At 45.9% G+C, this 17,312-nt stretch overlaps 1 long non-coding RNA gene across 1 annotated transcript; it reads left to right on the top strand.

Annotated features, from left to right (window-relative positions):
- The first annotated feature begins 5,016 nt into the window (after positions 1 to 5,016).
- Positions 5,017 to 6,612, top strand: LOC124097922 (uncharacterized). Its single transcript, XR_006853406.2, has 2 exons — positions 5,017 to 5,841; positions 5,967 to 6,612. It is a non-coding gene; the product is annotated as an uncharacterized LOC124097922 (long non-coding RNA).
- The last annotated feature ends 10,700 nt before the right edge of the window (positions 6,613 to 17,312 follow it).

Consider the following 17,312-nt stretch of genomic DNA (forward strand, 5'->3'; position numbering starts at 1 on the left):
TTGGAGCATTTTAAAAAATGCTTAAACACAAGATGGATAGAAGGATATTTAAAGTAAACAGTAAGATGTTAATGGTAGAACCTTGGTACTGGGCATTTAGGTGTTTACCCATTTCTCAGCTTCACTCTCTGCTTGAAATATTTATAAATTAAAAAAGTAAATGAGGGCTGGGGATACAGCTCAGCTGTAAAGCGTTTGCTTGGCACGCACAGTCCTGGCCGCAATCCCCAACACCACACACACCAAAAAAAAAAAAGAAAAAAAAAGTGTTGAGGGGAGGGAGGAAGGAAATGAAGGAAAAAAGAGCCACCCTGTGTTCCACTTTGATAATGCGAGCACATAGAGAAAATAATTTATTCAAGCACGTGTTGGACATGGACACAGTACTGCAGTACACCCTTCCTGGGACTGTGTTGTAAAGAAAAAAAATACAAAGGAGTATTGAACTTTTCTTACTGGAAATCTCTGCCTTTATAAGTAGTGAGCCCGAATTCCTGAGTGACAGTAAATACCAGGCCACAGAATTCTCCTTGAAGTACCCTGTTTAGATTCGATTTCAGAATGCAAATGACCTTATTCACAGTAATTTACCAAGAAATAGCCGTGGCACGCAGCTCCACGAGGAACTCTCAGCACCCACAAGGTGGCAGTGCTGTCTAATCTAATGAAAAGCAGACCTTGAATTTGCAAGACTCATCTACCAATCTACATAGATTTTTCTCACCTGATGAGCAAACTAGACTTTCATTAACATCTATATAATGTTCTTTAGAATTTTAATGACAAAGAAAAATGGATTCTGTTTCCCCACATGAGGACCATGTGAAATGAAATGGATTCGCGGGATTGTAGGGACAGCCAGAAGTCAGCTAGTCCTTTGTCTACCTCCAAACAAAATAACACTCTTTCTGCATTATTTTTCTCTGCCTGGGAAAGATGACATTTCTCCAACATTTAACATAAAGTCAAGCAGTTCCTGAATTCACTGTTCCTAAAACAGACAGCTTCTGGGTAATCACCATATGCAGGTACTGGCCTGGGTCCTGCTGCCCTCCCTCAGCGGAGGGACTGTTGGCCTTCCTGGGGAAACGAAAGGGTTGCTGCGGCTCCTGGTGACCTGGTGATGTGGCTGTTCTGCTCTTCTCAGCTCAACCAGAAGGAAAATCCTGTGACCTACAAGAAAGCGAGGCCCAGTGGGAGAACAGAACAGAGGGCATCTCAGCAATGTGAGAATGGAAGGGAACCGGAAGAGCCGCTCCAGCCCTCCCAGTGGTCAGGAAGTCTCCTGGAGGATCAAAGGTAAGTGGAAACTTACAGGTGGGGCCAGGCGGGAGTGGCGGGGAGGGGAAGGGCCATGCGGGTTGCAAAGGCCTCTATTGGCATCTGTGTCCCTGGCTTCCAGCCCAATGTCTAAGCACCTGACAGACTTAAGCAGAAGGAATTCTGACACTATCACAGGATGTGACCTTGGACAGATCGCTCCACTTCTTTGGGCCTGATGTCCTTGTCCTGAAAGTGAGAGTTCCCCTGAGAGATTGTGCTGAAGACACGAGAAGGCTCCACCCCAACCCTGAGGACTGTTGATACTAAGAGACAGGCTAAGGAAAAGGATCCACCGTCAAGAGTCAAGTGATCTAATGCACACAGAAAGGAATCCATGACTTCATCAGTAAGACGTTGCTGTTGGATCTGGTCGGAGAAGATGGGCAGTGTGGTGGGTGCAGGGCTCGCAGTGCAGGGGCTCCAGGATGGAGTTAGCGAGTGCAGGACACTGGTGAGATCCAGCACTGAGGGGAAGACCAGGTCGTGGGAGTGGGCTTGAGGGCGTGGCTGCTGCGGGAAGAAGTCAGTACGTAGGGAGAGAAGAGGGCGTAGGTGAGAGAGAGGTGAGCCTGACAAGCACTGGAGCTAAAAGCAGGCGGGCTGGGGTGGGTGTGGGGTCCCAGAAGCCAGCTCCTAGTTTATAGAACACCCAAAGGGGATCACTTTGTAACACACACACTCTCTTCCCATTACGTAGCAAAATTATTTTCAGAAATAACAAATGTGAATATGTTCTGTTATTGGACTTTGTACATATAATTATGTGAGTTAAGCTTTTTGAACCCAGGGCCTCATACATACGAGGCAAGCACTCTACCACTCAGACATATCCCCAGTCCTTTCTTAGATTGAGACAGGGTCTCACTAAATTGCTGAGGCTGGCCTCAAACTGTTATGCTCGAATTCGGGACCCCCAAAAGACCACCAGAGACCAGGATCGATGTAAGCAGCAAAGAGATGTTTACTGCGAGCTAGCTCAGTCCTCCACGCGCACACACACAGCAACTTGTGATGCTGAGAGGCCCTGAGCCCAGGATTTGCAGCAGTTTTATACATTCTTTGGGGAAGGCAGGGACTTCACATTCATCATAGCATCTCTTAGCAAATCATCACACACCGCGGGAAAATCAAATAACAACTCTAAAACATGATTAGCACACTCACTGGCGGGAACAAGTTGGGTAGGGGTGATTGGTTGCTACAAGAGGGGGATTCATTTGAAATGATTGGTTTAAGCCAAGAGGGGTGTTCATGCTGAACTACATGGTATCAACCACCATAAACTACTGGGAGGGTCATCTGGCATCCCAGGTATTTCCCTGTCTCATGCTGATTGGTGTTTGCTAGGGGGTTGCTATGTATCCCCACCTAGCCTGACTGAGTCAGGGACACCTGGCGCAGCAGATCTCTCCTGTTATTTGTAGATAAACAACTTAGCAGGTGGGAATGTGCCTAGGAGTGCTCTGTGGGTCTTTCCAAGGACAAAGGTCATGTCCCTTCCTTGGACAGGCTTTGCTCTGAGGTAGAGGCTGGTTTTTCAAAACCTGTCATCCTCCTGCTTCAGCCTCCCCAGTCTCTGGGATTACAGTATGCACCACTGCGCCCTACTGGCTTTGATTTTTATATCTCTATGGACAACACAGCTTCATTCCCTGCTCCCAGGGGGGTCTTCTCAGTCCCTCACGGACCACTAGGATAGGCTGATGCTGTAGCCAAAGGCCTGAAGGATGCTCAGTCAGGGCAAGTTTGAGGCTGGTGCAGGTAATGGGAGCAAGGCTACCTGCCAGGGAGGAAAGCTGGTGCAGGCCAGGCCTGTTCTCAATGAGTCTCCTGAAGATCCAAGAAACACCAGTGAGAGGCAAGGATGTGCAGGGCCCGAAACAGCCTGGAGACACCCTGAGGCTCACCAGTCCCTCTGCCCAGGCCTTCTAAAATCAAGATTATCGACCGGCCTCTGGAAATTGAGTGAGCAACCTAGGTTGGGGCGGGGGCTCTCCTGCTCCCAGTTCACCCAGGCGTTTCCACTCACTAAGCTGACGGGGTGGTCCTGTCGGCCAACACTCGCTCTAGGGAGCATCTCCGCAGGCCCTTTTCCTGGGGACCCTCTTGGAGGGGTCAGCCTCCCTGTAAGCTGGGTGGCCTTTCTTCTGGGCAGGGCAGCCGGAATGGGACTGCTCTCCTCAGAGCAGGCTCTGGGCTCCCAGACAGCTCAGGGAAGGCTCTCCAGGTGGTGGGAGCAGAGATGGCTGCTGTGGAGAGGGAGAAGGAACACAGCTGAGGGCAGTGGAGGTGGAGACCTGGCCAACAGAAAGACTTCAGACCACATAGATGTAATAGAATTTCAGCAGAGAACAGCTGTGAGTCAGGCAGCCTTGGGAATCAGCGGAGGTTCAGAGCGCGCCCCGCTGCAGCCGGGCAGGGAGCACTCAGAGAAAAGAGCTGAAGGAAGCAGAATGAGGAGCAAATGTGACCTTGGCTTTCCTTGTGAAGGTGAAGGCAGAGGGGACTTTCTTATCCTGCCAGCCAGAACCTGCCTGGGTGGGACTTGCCCCTCTCTCTCGACTTGCCTTGGCCTGGGTGGTTAGCATCGGTGTTTCCCTTTTAATTTGATCTTTTGGGGCCTGTGCAGGAACTTAGTCCAAATCAATGGTTCTCCTATAGAATTATTTTAAAAACCACAAGTTCCTTTTGCTGAAGCACAGGGTATTTTTTTTTCTTTTTCTATCATGACTTCATAGTGGAGAGGGAAGGCAAGGTGTTACTGTCCCCTAGAACAGGATTCAGCAAATCTTTTTGTAAGGGGACCAAATAGTAAATATTTTAGGCTGTCTCTTTTTGGTGGTAGTGGGGACTGAAACCAGGGCTACTCTGGCACTGAGCCACTGAGCTACACACCCACAATCCTTTATTTTTTTTCTGAGACAGGGTCTGAGTTGCCATGAACTTGACCCTCACTCCCTCTGTGGCACCCTTTTGTGTTTGTTCTTTGTCACAACCTTTAAAAAGATATAAAAATCATTCTTCACCTTCAGGCAGCACAACAATAGCCTCTGGTTGGGATTCACCTGAAGGCTGTCTTTTGCTGACTAACTTTACTCTCAGTGGTTAACAAATTTGTAAGCTGAAATCACAAGGAATCAATCTGTTAAAGATGGTGAAGACATTTTCTACCCTTCCAAGAAAGGCTGTTTTCTCAGGAAAGACTGCCCAATGCTTTTGAGACGGGTGTGTGCATCATGTCCTCCCGTGTGAGTGACGAGGGCTTCCCTAGGGCAGGCAAGGCACAGCTAAACAGACTTACCAATGAACAAGGCAGGGGCCGCAGATGAAAGGAGATTAGGGGAAGTTACATGATTTCTTATTTGTGTTACACATTTGTTCATTGCATTTTTTCCCTTTTCGGATTTTATGGGTTCGATATGAAGAAATTCTTCCGAAAATAGATTGGAAAACATTTAATAAAAAGTAGCAAGATAAGCCGGATGCTCTGGCACATACCTGTAATCCCAGTGGCTCAGGAGGCTGAGGCAGGAGGATGGGGAGTTCACAGCCAGCCTCAGCAATTTAGTGAGGTGCTAAGCAACTCAGTGAGACTCTGTCTCTAAATAAAATACAAGATAGGGTTAGGGATGTGGCTCAGTGGTCCAGTGCCCCTGAGTTCAATCCTGGTACCCCTCCCCCCCAAAAAAAAGCAGCAGGATATATCCCATGATTTAAGATTCCAAAAGTGTTACAGTAAATTAGAAGAACAAGCTCCAGCCTAAATTGTGGGTAATCTCAATGAGAGGAGAGAGGCACCTTCAGATTCCTAGGTGAGCATGGTTTTCCTAGGAGTCGAGAATTTTAAAGGATTGATACAAAAGGGGGAGGGAGCACACTTTCCCTAAAATGCATGCAGCAGCGTTGGTGACAGTCTACAAGAACAGTGTTTGAAAGCTCATGCCAGGAAGGAACTGCAAGTCAGAGCCTTTCCAGTAAAGGCTGAAGGTATTTTTAGAAGTAAGGGTGGGATTGACTGCCTTTAGGGCTGGGTGAGGACCAGCTGCATGATTTGCAGGGCCCAGAATCTAAGTGAAAGTCCGAGTTCCCTTGTTTAAGAAAGTCTTAATAATTTCAAGATGGTGACAGCACAGCATTAAACCAAGCGTGGGTCCTTCCTTGCCCAGACCACAGGCTGGAAGGTCTAGAAGCCTGCCTCCCGCGTGGCCCAGCCCTGCTTCCCCTGAGGTCTGAAGGGAGGTCCCAAGGGCACAGCACAGCAGAGCAGGTGCTATTCAGTTCCTCTTTCCTGTAAGTGCCTCCCCAGGGCTCGCTGGCACACCTCTGCAGTGCACAGTTTAGGCTCAGGGCCAAGGGGGAGTGAGGGTGTGCTGGAGGTTTATGTAAACAGAGTCAAAGAGCAAATGGCCGGTCTGTGCAGAGGACACCATCCCAGGCACTCCAGTGACCCCTCGCACCACTACCTCAGAAGCCATCAGTCTGATTAGTCTTCTCCTCCTGGAGGGGATTGGGATGGAGGTGAGAAAAAGGCCACTCCAGAAGAGCAGCCTTCCCTGCTGCTTTGATGGTGTCCGCATAAATGTTAAGAGAGAAAGAGAGAAAGGAAAATAACCAATGTCGTTTTCTCCATTGTCTCTGTACAGCAAGGTTTAGTAATCTTCAAAGTCGTAACAAAGAAAACAAATCGAAGCTAGAGTTTGTGAGGGCATCGGTGAGAAGGCAGATGTCCTAATCAATCTGCCTAGAACCAGGTGAGATGCTCTCTGGGACAGTGAAGGAATCTGTGCATATGCTCTGAGGACTTAGAAGTTGGAAATGGGCTGTTGGCCCATTGGAACCAACTGCACGGTGGTGCAAGAAGTTTGCAGAGATCTGAGTAAGAGTGAGGCGCTGGGAGAGGCCTTCTGTCTGATCTGTAGAGTCCTCAACAAGAGGTGGGCCTGGAGGCCCCGCTGGCGGTAAATCAGTGGAAGGCAGCAGAACTCTCATGTCCTTGGGAACAAGATGAAGACACAGGGATGGGGGATGACTCAGAGCTGGAACCATCCTCAGTGCCGTGAGCAAAAGCGTCGGAGTCGACCCATCCAGGAGTCTCTGTGGCACCTCTCCAAGCTCTACCCATCGCTGCCCTTCATTGGTAATTTGCACGTTAGCACAGAAGTGCGGGTGGAGTTAGAAAATGACTCCAACCTGGGAGGGAGAGATCGGCGCCCTAACTAAAGCTCTGACTTCACGTGTTGGCATCTTGGTCTCAAACCAGCAGGTGGACTGAATAAACGTAGAGATGCATTTCGATTTTTTTTTTAATATGCAAAAACAGGAAAGGACAAGCAGGCAACAACTCATAAAACAAACAAGGAACTCGGGAGCTTTGATTGGTCATACATTAAAATGAACTAACTACAAAAGAATAGGGATCATTTATTGGATGGGAGTTAGGAGCACTGGCCCTGAAGCTAGCTTGTCAGTGTTTAGCTTCTGCCTCCTGGTTGGGCCACCTCCTCTTACCAGCAGGCCAGGGGACCCTGCCTGGATCCTGGCTGGCTGGATTTGACTGGCCGCCAGCATGAGAAATAAGCCAATGATATAAAAAGAAAATGAATTTAACGCAGTTTGATCCAGCTGGGGAAAAGCAGCTAGATTGCTTCTAAGTCCTATAGAAATGGTTCCGATTTATAGAAACAAGCCAGGGAATACACATGCAGACTGCAGACTTAGCCGCGTTGGCCAGAGGGCTTGTCACTGTTCAGTCTCCCTGGCTCCCACCCCAGCCAGGCGGGAATGGGGGGGGAGGGTGTTCTTACTATCCATTCTCAGCATGAGGAAATTTGGAGCTAAAACACTTCGGAGCTTTTAGTTTCAAAGGCGCTTTGTTTCAGTGGGACAAATTCCTTTTTGCAACCACATTCTGAATAATACTATTTAGTAGGGTTCTTTTGAATATCCAATGAGATGACACATGTAAAATATCCAGAATTGTGCTCAATAAATGTTAGCCACTATTGTTGCATTCCAAGCACTTTATACATGTTTGTGTATGTGTGTGTGTCTGTTTATTTTCATGTACCTTTTGAAAAAGAATTCATATTAATACAGTAACAGTACTAAAAGATATATGCTTAAAAATTCTCTCATCAGTCCTTCTCTGATTAGAGTATAAAAATGTACCTTCCATTTTCACAGACAGTTGTGGACACCGGATGCACAATTTTCTGGGCCCTTGCTTTTCCTGCTCACATCCTGGGTTTCTGGAGAACTTTCCGTGTCAGGATACGTAGTTCTGTTCCCTTCTTTGCAAGCTGCATTGAATTCCATGGTGTGCACGTGCTATGCTTTGTTTTCCCAGTCTCCAAATCAGGGTGATATAGGTTTGTCCTGTCTCTGTCACAAACAGTGGCCCTGTGGACTTCCGTATAGCAGAGACACGGGAGCCAGGTTGACTGAGTCTGTCACCTCTACTGTCACTTACTAACCCTTTGCCTGTCGGGAAATGACTAGCTGTACCAAACTCAGCTTCCTTAAGTATAAAATGGTGAGTCTAGAGCCATCCTCAGGTTCTTGTGAGGACTGGATGTCAAGTGCAGTGTTAGGAGCTCACCATGGTAAGTAAGCACCTTTTACTGCCCAGTTCTCCATCTGTCAGAGTGCACCCGCAGGGTGGATCCTTAGAAGTGGACTTGCTAGACCCAAATTTGTTGAAAATTAGCAAAGCTGAACACACAGTCCCAGCTACTGGAGAGGCTGAGGCTGGAGGGTCGCTTGAGCCTAGGAGCTAGCTGGAGGCCAGCTTGGGCAGCATAGGGAGGCCCTCATCTCTAAAATAATAATAATAATAATAATACACTGACAGGAGAGTTTAACTGATCTCTGCATTGGATGGGATATTGGCACTCTAGATCAACGTGCTGTCTGCCCAATCCTGCTCTACCCAGGATGCTGGCCTTCACAGAAAAGCTTAACCTGCTGTGGAGACAGCTCCGTGGTGTTGGCATAGCCAAGCATGCACCTGGCACTGAAAAAAGAAAACAGAGCAAAATAAATTATGAGATTTTAAAATCCCGCAATACTATATGCTGTTAAGGAATCTTTTATAATTTTTTATTTTTATTTTCTTGGTACTGGGGATTGAATCCAAGGGCTCTTTAGCACTGAACTACATCCCCTGTCCTTTTTATTTTTTACTTTGAAACAGGGTCTCACTAAGTTGCTGAGGGTCTCAATAGGTTGCTGAGGCTGTCCTTGAACTTGCAATCTTCTGCCCCAGCCTTCTGGGTCACTGGAACTAAAGTCACATGCCACCTTTAATGGGATTCTTTATAAATTTTCCTGGGTGTGACAATGACATGGTGATCATACTTTTTTAAACAGGGGGAAAAAATCTGATTTCTTTTTTAAAGCTTATATTTCCAATAAGAAACATGTCTCTTCTCAATGCTCAATGAGCTTATTTGTTTTCTGCATTTTGTTGACTTAAGTGTCTACCTCCATTGAGAGAAACCACCTGAGAGGGTTCTGCCTTCTCCCTTCCTGGTTTCTTTCTGATGGTCAGCATTGCTCACTGGTTCTTTCTCTGTGTCTCAAGGGTTCACTGTCCCTCGGCTCAGGCTTAGTTCCTCCTTCACAGTGACAGACTCCTAAGGAACAGTCAACCTGTCATTCAGGTAGTTCAGGGAGCTGAACATGCATTTTTCTTTGATGCTTAAAAGATTAGATGTTTCAAGCAAGCAACACAGATCAGTTTGCTCTTTGAAGCATGACGGTCAGAAATCAATGTGCTCGTTGTACATTTGACCTATGAATGGGGTGTGTAGTAGTCACACACGGGGAGTGTAGTAGTTGTGTGTAGACAACTTTGAGTTGTCCATGGAACTGGAGACAGGAATTTATCACATGTAAATGTCACAGCTTCCCAATGGAGAGAGATGGAGTGCTTTGCTCTCTACCACCTCTTTTCTTAAGCCAGTAGCAGGTGAGATCATTTCTGCTTCTTATCTACATTCCTTTCTTTGAGTAGCCTCTGGAATCGCTACCCATAAAGACCAGGAAATACAAACTGTAGTGGAGACTTGAGGGAATAGCTCATAAGCCAGACATTCCGGTAGGTCCTGTCACATCAAAGAGTCTCTCTCTCTCTCTCTCCTCCCCATGCCTGGAATTCCTTTCATAAGGGGCAGAACGTTCCAGCTCTCGATTTGAGATAAGGATGGAGATGGACAGTTTTGATGCCCAGGCTCAAGGGTAAGCAGAGGGGGAGCTGGCCGAGGTTCTGGGCAGAGCTGCTGGAGAAACAGGAGTCTTAGGGCACACGGTGCGCTGGCTGGGGAGCCGGTTTCAAGAGGGTGCGCAACAGTGTGCAGTGCCAAAAAGAGGAGCCGGGTTCTGTGGGCTTTGCCAGCCTGGGCTTCCCTTTTGAGAAAGAGGCTGTGAAAAAGGCAGGGAGGCGGTGGTGGCAGCCAGAGAGACATAAGTGACAGGAAGTCTCTTTTCCTAAGAAGGCTACATGGAGTTGTTAGGAAAAGGAACCAGTACACAGAAGACACAACTAAAACCGGGAGGTAGGGAGGAGTTCGGAGGAGTTCGGAGGAGCAAAAGAGTCACATTGAGTTCCAAATGGTTCAGGAAAAAAAAATAAAAACATGTATTAGACACACAAATGTGGCAAGAAGTTGGTGCTTGTTGAATCCATCTTCATATGTGCTGAATTCTGTCAAAATAAGAAGGATGTGAGAAATCTGTGAACAGGCCACCTATGTTTGAAAAACCTCTTTCAAAGCATTAGGAGATTTCTAAGTATAATGTGAACCTGTAGTTACAACGGGAAGCGGTGATTGAGCGCTCACAGCCACACCTAGGGCGTAGCTGCTGATGCCAGGCGTGGGCCTACAGAAACTGTTCCACTTAACCTTCTTCTTCTAGTTACCTTGGAGTTGAAGAGAAAAATGTCCCAGTGTTTCTGTACAATACGCACTGGATTCTTTAAGCCACAATTATGATGAATAGCAGAAAGAATTAAACTGCATTTGTAATCTATACCAAAACCCAACATTTTGGATTGTATGCCATTGAAGAAATGTCCCAAACACTTTTCAAACCTGTAGTGGCCATGCAGAGGCACACCTTTGGCGAGCTTAGGAATGCAGTGAAGGGAAGGGGAAACTGAGGGAGCAAGCAGAAGCCTTTGTACCGCCTCCTGGGAGTAAGAAAGTTGGGTATTTAAATCATCAAATGCAGAAAATAAATTAGCTTATAAGATGAGCATGAATAAGCAATGTTTCTTATTGAAAAATGAAAGTGTTTTCTTTTTTGTTTCCCAAGAAGGAATTAAAGTGAGAGTTCCCTAATTTTTTTTTTTTTTTTTTAGTTTCCAAATATGGTTACATTGTATCAGCTACAGTTTTAACCCTAGTAGGGGAAAAAAAAATTTATTAAGAAGGCATAAATGTATTGGTTTTGGCCTTGTTGGCTTTATGAAATAAAGCAGCTGTCGTTTTATTTCCATTCCACGGTATGAATTAGCTTGCAGGTATCTAGGTAAAGAGTCCCAGGGCCTTGCCTCATACATGCTAGGCTGCTGGGCAAGCACTCTACCACTGAGCCACTGAGCAGTATCCTCAGCCTCTGTAAAAATTTGTAATGATAAAATCATCTTGAAGGAACTTCTTTCTTATGAATTCATTAAAATAATTAAAGGAGGAAATAATATTCAAAAAGATATGTCCTGGTTTTACCATCTGTTTTAATCTAGAGACTAAAGTAATTACAATCTTTTATACCTGTTTCAGTAAATGGCAGCTCAGGGGCTGGGATATACTTCAGTTGTAGAGTGCTTGCCTCTCATGCACAAGGCCCTGGGTTCAATCACTAGCACCACAAAAGAAAAAAGAAAAGAGCTGTTTAAGCCAGGTGCGGTAGCACACACCTATGAACCCAATGGCTTGGGAGGCTGAGGCAGGAGTTCAAAGCCAGTCCCAGCAAGGGTGAGGTGCTAAGCAACTCAGTGAGACTCTGTCTCTAAATAAAATTCAAAATAGGACTAGGGATGAGTCTCAGTGGTCAAGTGCCCTTGAGTTCAATCAAAAAAAAAAGAAAGAAAAAGAAAATGGCAGCTCGGTTATAATGACTTGCTCTGATTTTATTATAAAAAATCCAGAACAGGTAAATTCTGAAGTCTGGACTTTAATTCATAGTGATGTATCAGCATTGACTCTTATTTTGGCAGCTGGACCATGGTAATGTAAAATGATAATATTGGGGAAAACTAAGTAAGGATTACATAGAAGTCTGTAATATTAGAACTATTTTAAAAATAAAAAGAATTATTAAAAATAACCCACTTAATATCACAGAAGTGGTAACTATAATCATTAAAATTATATATAAGAAAAGCTTAATCAAAAATCCATGTTTGAAAATTTATCTTAGGTTATCAATTCTGAACTAACAAGTGACCCCTAAAGCATAATCAGACTAAGGGTAGTTCTCTATTATTTGGTGAAATATCTGGAAATACTGCCGGTCTTGAGACTGAAATAAGCTGAATGAGAGCAGCTGACCAAAAGGAGACTCTTCATTCCTTGTTAATGTGGAAAGAAAAGTGACAAACTGCAGGTGATCATTTACCGTGCATTTCTTATTCTCCACTGTTTGGTATTCTCATCTTCTTAAAGTTAGGGCAGCTGGGCGTACCCCAAACCCACAAGAGAGGGCTTCCAATGACTGCTTTTTTTTTTTAATTTTTTAATATTTATTTTCTAGTTTTCGGCGGACACAACATCTTTGTTTGTATGTGGTGCTGAGGATCGAACCCGGGCCGCACGCATGCCAGGCGAGCATGCTACTGCTTGAGCCACATCCCCAGCCCCCAATGACTGCTTTTGCAGAGTGCATTCCTTTTCATAAACAAGCCCAACCAGCCAACTAAACTGGGCCAGAGAACCTGGCTCAGGTGGTTCTCACGGACCCTACCATGGGGTCTAGTGTCATAGATCAGGTATTAGTAAGTAACCTATAGGCCCAGTCTGACCCATTTCCTTTTCTGTTATAGCCCATGAGTTAAGAATAGTCTTAACATTTTTAAATGATTGAAGAAAGAAAGACCAAAAGAGCAATAATATTTCAGGGTATGGGAAATGGAATTCAAATCTCAGCACCCATAAATAAAAGTATTATTGGGATCCCACTAGGCTCACTAGTTTGAGTTATCTAGGGTGCTCCCCTGCTGTGACAGCAGAGCCCAGGGGTTGTGACTGAGACTGCTAGGCCGGCAAAGTCTGGAAGGTTTACTCCTTCCCCTTTACAGAGTCAGTTTGCCAATCCTATTGCAGACAGCCCCACCCCAACCGGCACCCTCACCTCCCTCTTGGCCCTGAGTGTAGTACTCTCGCTTGGCTTTCCACTTAACTGCCATTCTGGGATTTTGATGGCTGTAGGACAGGGGTGGTCTGGTGAGGACAGAACAGGGCTAACCAGGGGCTGGTGGAGGCTGATGGGAAGGGAAGGTGTCAAGCGACAGAAGAGCAATATTTAGCCAGAGGCCAGGCAGGCACTGGGGTCAGTGGGAAGGAAGTCCCAGTGTCAGAAGGCAGCTGAGGACTGGGAACTATGAGGCACACAGGTCCAGGCAGGTCCAGCAGGTCGGAGTCTGCAGGCAGCACATTAACAGGCAGGTGAAACAGGAAGAGCCAGGGCGGAAGGAGTGGAAGGAAGAAGCCTGTGATCCAGTGGCTGAGGAACAGCGGGACCAACGCCATCTCACCAGTGGCAGAGTGACTCACATCCTCACTTCCAACTTTTGTTTTCTTTCTTCAGGCTTATCCTACAAAGAGGCCATGATTGATGGTGCTTAGCCAAATACTCCTCACCAAAGATTTTAACCATTTGCCTTTGTAGACAGTTTAAATATTTCATAAGAGCAGAGAATAGTTGATTTTGTTCTAAAAATCTCACTAGCAGAGAATCTTCCTGGTTTCAGATTGTGGCTTAGAATTCCAGAACACTGCAAATAGAAATAGATAATGATAGAAAGTGACTCAGGAAGGAGCTTCCTAAGGTCGCACAGATGGAGTCTGTAAAATTCTCCAGTCTGTCCTTGATTCTTTGTTCTATGGATGCTCAGGCTTCTCTTGGTGACTGGGTATCACTACCGCTTGACAGTGCCTACTGTTTTCTTGTGGACCTTGTGAATCCCTCTAGGGGACTTTTTTGTCTCCTCAAGCCCCTCTGGACTCACACACAGTGACTTTCTTTCCTGCCAGGACTAAATGTCAAGTTCCTAGGAATGTTCTAATTTCTAGGTCCCTGCATCTTCCAGCCAGCTTCTCACCTGCCAAGTTCCCTGGGAGCTTATCCACCCTTTCCCCTGCATATTTATTTTTCATCTTTTAGGGTGCTGGAGATCAACTCAGGGCCTCATGCATGCTAAGCAGGTGGTCTTCTCTGGGCTGCACCCCAGCTCCCAGGTTGCTTTCCAAACCAAGTCCACCTGTGGGCTCCCACCCATCCTGCCCAACCCTCAGAGGACGTCTGCGAGATCTGTCTTTCCCGCCTCTTGGGCTGCCAGGCTGTGTTCAGCTGTGCAGCACATCTGTGGATGGTCACCCCTGCCCCCAGCCTCCGGTTTCTCTCAGGGCTGCCTGACCTCTAATGGGGACCCGCGCCCCAGCTCTCATGTGCTGCATGCTTGGCAATCTGCTTTTCATCCCCTGGTGCACTGAAGCTGCTTTCCCAAAGGTCAACAGCGACCTCTTTTTAGCTAAACCCTTTGTTCTTTTACTGGTTTCTTGTTCTCTTGACTTCTCTTCAGCACTAAAAAAACCAAAACCCTTTTTTCTCTCTCTCTCACCTCAGATGCTCATTTCCTTGGCTCCTGTCCCGTTTGCTAACAGATCCTTCTCTTTATTGCCCTGTATTCCTCTGGCTGCACCTTTACTGCATGGGCCCCTGACTCCCTGTGCTCTCTGTCCTTTCACTCCGAGATCACACCCTCTTCCCCACCGCCAGTGCCTCTGAGCTAAAAACGGCCAGTACTACTTTCTCACTCAAGCGCCAGTCCCTCTCCACCAGCTCCTTATTACCTCGCCACAACTTGCTTACTTTTGGATACTTGGCTGGCACTGCAACTTGCATGTGTCTCCCCTCTCAAGCCCTCCCTTCCCGTCTCCCTGCCTCTGGTCACAGCAAGTCATTTTCTCAGCTGCCATGAGGAAACGCACAGACGGGGCAAGCTAAAACAAAGAAATTCCGTTCCTCACAGTTCTGGAAGGGACATAGCCAACATCAAGGTGTGAACGTTTTTGGCTTCTCCCGAGGCCTCTCTTCTGGGCTTGTAGATGGCCGCCTCCGAAGTCTGTCCTCACGAGGATGTCTTTCTATGGGTGCATCTGATGTCTCTCCCTCTTGTAAGGAACCAGCTGTACTGAGTGAGCACCCACCCTAATAACCTCACTTAGCCTTAAGTACCCTTAAAGGCCTTATCTGCAAATACAGCCACATAGGGAGGCACCTGGGGGTGCACCTTCAACAGGTGAATCCTGGGGAGACACAGTTTAGCCCTTAACACTTGCCCAGGCCACAGACGTCCTCCTGCTCTACGTCTCCCATCTTCCAGCCAGACATTTCACCTTCTAGATCTTTCCTACTGAATGTTAAAATCCATCTCTTAACATTCTCAGTGCCACTTTCAGGTCTTAAATCTGAATTTCCCCTGCCTGGTTTTTATAAGGCCTTCTAAAATTTGATGCACCTTATCTTTTCTTTTAGTATTTTAATCAGAGAAACTCATTTACAATGTGAAAAAAAATATGGATGCTAATAATAAAAAGCAATAGTCCTGTGCTCTGCTCCCCTGACCCCACCTGCCTTCCAGATGCAATGTACATAAATCCAAAGGTACCACAGTCTATGCTGCCAGACGTCTCCCTCCATCTCCCGTTTCCCTGCCTCCCAGGGGCTTTCCCACAGGCAACCTTCTCCTAGTTTCTTGTTTACCTGGGTCTCACAGACAGCTCGTACCCACAAAGAATGGGAATGTCTCCTCATTTTCCACAAATGACAGCACACCACTCTAGGCACAGTTATGCACTGTTCACTTAATAGAAAGAAAACAGCAATCATTCCCTGAACACTTGCTACCATTCTGTTATGACTGTGAAGGCTTTGCCTGTGTTCACTCACAGCCTCCAAGGATAAGAGCTGCACTCACGGCCTCCAAGGATAAGAGCTGCTATCGTCCTCATTTTTAAAATGAGCAGATTGAAGCACAAAGCTGGGAATTGGCAGAACCAGGTTGAAACTTAGGCAGGCCAACCCCAGAGCTCTCACACTGAACTGTGACACCATGGGAGTATGTCTTAGAGGTGGTTCTATATCAGGACACAAAGAGATTTTGCATTCTCTTTACACTTTTCTTTTAAAAGAGCTCCTTTTATTGAAGTAAAATATATGTTCAGGAAAGTGCACAAATCACAAGAGTATAGATTAATGAATCACCAGAAAGTGACGACACATGAACAGAACGCCGCCCAGCTCGAGAACCCAGGATGCCAGAAGCACCTTCTCCTGCTCTAATTAAAGCTAGCAGCCATTTAACAAGATGGCCCTGCTCCTCATCAAGAAATGGGGGCCTGCTGGGCACAGGAGCACATATCTGAAATCCTATCGACTCAGGAGGCTGAAGGACGAGGATTGCAAATTCAAGGCCAGTCTCAGCAACTTAGCAAGACCCTGTCTCAAAAAGAAAAAAAATAATAAATAAAAGAAACCCTGGGGATAGAGTTCAGTGGTGGAATGGCCCTTGGCTTCAATTATCCATGATATTGCATGTTGCTATTATTTATTCATTTATTTTATATATATATATTTATTTTAGTTTTCGGCGGACACAACATCTTTGTTTGTATGTGGTGCTGGGGATCGAACCCGGGCCACACGCATGCCAGGCGAGCGTGCTACCACTTGAGCCACATCCCCAGCCCTATTTATTCATTTATTACTTTAAAGCATTTCTTGGTATGTCTATATCACATGACAATTCATCCATTCTACTGTTGATGTATTTTAGATCAGTTTGGAGCCGTTGTGACATTGATGCTATGAATATTCTTAATTCCTTACAGAGTAAAGTGAGATCCCCCTTACTCTTCCATTTCTCTTTCCCCTTCCACATTTCAACTTCTGTCGTGTGGGTCTTTGCTTTCTTGTTATCAGGGATGATAGCATTCATATTCTGTGATGACAATATTTAAGGTTATTTCTGTAGATTCACTCTAAAAGTGTGGTACATGTCGATGTAGGGTTGCATTCTTATGAATCTATAATCTTGTTTGCTGTACAGCAAATATTATGAAAGAATCATTTTTCCACCTAAAGTTAATTTTTATGATCCCTGGGCTGTTCAAAATAGAATATTTGTTAACATCCATATACATCCTCTTTCATTCACTTCACCAATGGCTCAAAAATCAAGCCACATTTTAATTTGATTCATATTTGGACCTTTCTTCTTAGAGTTTCTAATCAGTACTTTTGCTCTAAGAGGTAAATTTGTTCCCTAGGGCTAATGTAACAAATTGCCAGGAACTGAGTGGCTTCAAACAACAGAAACATATTCTGTCATAATTCCAGAAGCTGGAAGTCTAAAATCAAGGTGCCAGCAGGGTGGTGCTCTCTCTGGCTCTGGGGAAGAATCCTTCTTGCCTTTTCCTAGTTTCTGGGCTCCCAGCTACCTGTGACATTTCCGAATTTGTGTCCCCATCACTCTGATCTTGGCCTGACCTTCACATGTCCTCCCTTCTGTGTCTGTCCTCTCCTCTTCTTGTAAGGACACCTGTCATTAAATGTGGCGTCCACCACGAACCTAGGATGATTCCATCTCTGGACCTTTATTTTCTTCCCCAATATTTTACAATGAACAATTTCAAAAGTACAAAAATGTTGCAAGAAGTGTATATGGTGAACACCCATTTCCCTCTCACCCAGCTGGAATAGCTACC

This window comes from Marmota monax, unplaced genomic scaffold (assembly GCF_021218885.2).
Source record: "Marmota monax isolate L192 unplaced genomic scaffold, Marmota_monax_Labrador192_F-V1.1 WCK01_AAM20220418_F8-fsc00141, whole genome shotgun sequence".
NCBI lineage: Eukaryota > Metazoa > Chordata > Mammalia > Rodentia > Sciuridae > Marmota > Marmota monax.